Source organism: Dioscorea cayenensis, unplaced genomic scaffold (assembly GCF_009730915.1).
Source record: "Dioscorea cayenensis subsp. rotundata cultivar TDr96_F1 unplaced genomic scaffold, TDr96_F1_v2_PseudoChromosome.rev07_lg8_w22 25.fasta BLBR01000283.1, whole genome shotgun sequence".
In the NCBI taxonomy this organism is placed as follows: domain Eukaryota; kingdom Viridiplantae; phylum Streptophyta; class Magnoliopsida; order Dioscoreales; family Dioscoreaceae; genus Dioscorea; species Dioscorea cayenensis.
In genome coordinates, this window is record NW_024086674.1 from 13,506 (window position 1) to 16,613 (window position 3,108).

Here is a 3,108-nt window from a genome sequence, read left to right on the forward strand (position 1 = left end):
TACTCTTCACTTTATATCTCAATGAATGTGTATGGTTTATCGAATTTTTTACAAATTTTTTTATTAGTTTAATACAACATTTAGTAATGAAAATAATTAAAAAAAAATACATGGTACATGATAAAGGGAGATATCAAACTCTTATGATACGGTAATCATCTTTTTTAGAAGAGTGATGCTATGTATGCCTAACAGACTTTCCGAAATACTATCCTGAATGACATGGCAGCTAATATTGAGTCCACTTCACCAGATAATCTTTTCTCTAGTCAGTTGCATTTAAATAAATAATTAAATAAATAAATAAAACAAGATAAAGTCTCCCGAAATGAAGACCTAGATCAGTTCCCCTCTTGCCATCACTAGCCCGTCTCCCCCTCTTGTTGTCGCTGTCACTGTTTCGGTCCAGGCTCCCTATCATGCAGTCTCCATCCCTGTCCTCGTCTCTTGCGTGGCAACCTCTCCTTCTTCTTCTCGCCCCATCCTCTTCTCAATCCCTCTCTATAGCATTTCTCAGCCCTGTGTCTCTTTTCCCCTTCATCGGACCAGCCGGAGATGGCGCTTGAAGGTTTCACGGGTTGAGAACATCGCCAACGGAGCTGAGCCTATGCCTCCTAATGGCAATCTGGTGCCTTTTCTGTCCTACTCCTTTGGCCTCTCTTCATTGTGATTTTTTGAGCTTTTTCTATTGCTTGGTGTTTTGCATAATCGATTGGGAGTAGGTGTAGGTAAATTGATCGGTAGAAAAAAAATCTTTATTGTTTGTGTTTATCTTGATGGTGTTGGTGTTATATTTCTTTCAAGCTAATCATTTTCTACTAATCCGCATGAGGGTAGTGTGTGCAAATTTGAGCTAGTGTGTGCTAGTGCATGCTTATGCTATATAATTGAAACTCAACATGAGGGTAGTGTGTGCTAGTGCATGCTTATGCTATATAATTGAATTTGAGCTTTGAATTTTGGAAATGATAATACAGTTTTGGTGTTAATTGTGATATCTTTTCTACTAATCCGCATATGCAAATTTGATCTAGAGAAAAGATAATATTCCCGACTTATTTCTTTCTCCTATATTGGTTCAAACATTTGTGATTCTAATACATGACATTTGTGATTCTAATACATGATTTAATTATCAATCTTCTGAATCATGTTTGGTATCCTCTGCCATTTGTTCTGATTGTATTGTTTGGTATATCAGTAACTCGATTGGTAGCTATTAATTCGATGATGTGTTTCTTCATGTTTGGGCTTTTGTTTGCATATCTGAGTAATATTTCAACTGCACCAAAGCAGGGACCATCAGCAGGAGTCGCTTCCATTGGTGTTCCATTCAACCTTGTGAATCATGATGGAAAATCAATAACTAAGAAAGACTTTCTAGGGAAGTGGACATTGATCTACTTTGGGTTCACTCATTGCCCTGATATTTGTCCTGATGAATGTCAAAATTTGCTATTGCTGTTGACAAATTGAGTAAGTTAGAAACATCCTCATGTGTAGAATATTGCTTATATGTTAGAATGCTTTTACACAATGTTCTGGCCCAGCCATATGGTGATGCATAAGATATACTTGCTTGTATATGAGCTTTTTTGGCACAAACTGATTTACCTATTCTTTGATAACATGTTGTAACTCAACTTCGTTATTTTTCTTGCGAAAGATATGTATCAAGCCATTGACATGTATCTTCAGGTATATTTTACATTTATGATTAATATTTACATTAATTGTGTTTTCTTACTATTGTTTATCCTCCATTAAAATTGTTCATGTTCATCCTCAGTTATTAGAGGAAGAGAAGATGAAGGTCTATTGTGGTATAAATTTTGAGAAGTTATCATCAGAATAATGCAAGCACTTGACTCAGAACTTAAAGTTTCCATCAAGAACAATAATTCAAGCTCTCATCTTTCAAAAGTCAAAGCTGAAAAGCCTGTTACAAAACACCACCACCAACAACCTGGAAAGTTTAGCAGACACAGTGCTGACAATGAACAGTGTGTCATTCTTCATGCAAATAGACTGGATCTCTCAATGGAAAATGAGAAGCTAAAATCACATCTTCAAGGGATGCAATGCAGACTAATGGAGCTGGAGAAAGTTTGTAGAAAAATGCAGACACAATCTAACACAAGTCATGAAAACCAAGTTATCCAGTTTTTCAACAGCAGGAAGATCACTCCCAAGACTTTGTTTATGAATTTTTTTGCAAATTATTTCACATATAATGTTGTACAACAATTGGAAATGTGTGTATTTGTGTGAGAATTAAAGTAGAATGTGAAAAAAGAAAAGATGGTGATCATCCTAACATTGATTACTTAAGTGAATCATTTCTAAAAACAACAAAATGGCAACGCACATCTCAAGCTACATAGTCTAGCTCTTTAAACATAACAAAACCAAAAATATAAATCACAAACAAAACCCACACTACATCTCAAGCTTAACATCTCTTCAAAACAAAACCCACACTACATTTTAGCTTGACAATTCGTTTTGGTGGATAGCCTTGGGTTGAAAACATTTTTGGCGGTGGATATCCTTTTGCCACCTCTTACACATGAAAGTGTGTAATATTTTAATTTTCCATCTTCTTACGATCTTGTGCTTCATTTTGTAATGTCAAAACCGTCTTGCCGAACAAACTCAATGCATAGATTGTAAACTTCTTCTTCTGGATTAAGCATCATTCCTGCCTTTGGAACAACTTTTCCATATAGTGAATCCTTCAGCTGTAATATTTTTTCTTTCTCTTTGTTTAGTATTTCTAGACTAGAAAATCCAGCTTCTATCCCATTTTTGCTTGGTTTAGAAGACACATGTTCCAATTCCACCATATTATACTTGATTTAGATCTATATTGAATAAAAAAATTTATAAAATAAGTGTAGTATGATTAAATATACTATCGTTAAAATTAAAGAAGAGAATAAAATCTAACGAAAGAAACCAAGAACCTTAGCACTAAAGAAAAGTTAGAATCTATTAACTTCATGCACAATCCTTTATAGATGCAAATCTAGCATTGCAATGCAAAGCATAACTCACCTTTGAAACATTGTTATCAAATAATAATAAATTAATTATTATGACAAACTT

The 3,108-nt window shown here is 34.4% G+C and overlaps 1 long non-coding RNA gene across 2 annotated transcripts; it reads left to right on the forward strand.

Annotated features, from left to right (window-relative positions):
• The first annotated feature begins 363 nt into the window (after positions 1 to 363).
• LOC120254002 lies at positions 364 to 2,308 on the forward strand. 2 transcript variants are annotated; one of them, XR_005534496.1, is made up of 4 exons: positions 364 to 628; positions 1,297 to 1,476; positions 1,667 to 1,698; positions 1,790 to 2,308. It is a non-coding gene; the product is annotated as an uncharacterized LOC120254002 (long non-coding RNA). The 2 variants fall into 2 exon arrangements; XR_005534494.1 differs by lacking the exon at positions 1,667 to 1,698.
• Positions 2,309 to 3,108: the final 800 nt, after the last annotated feature.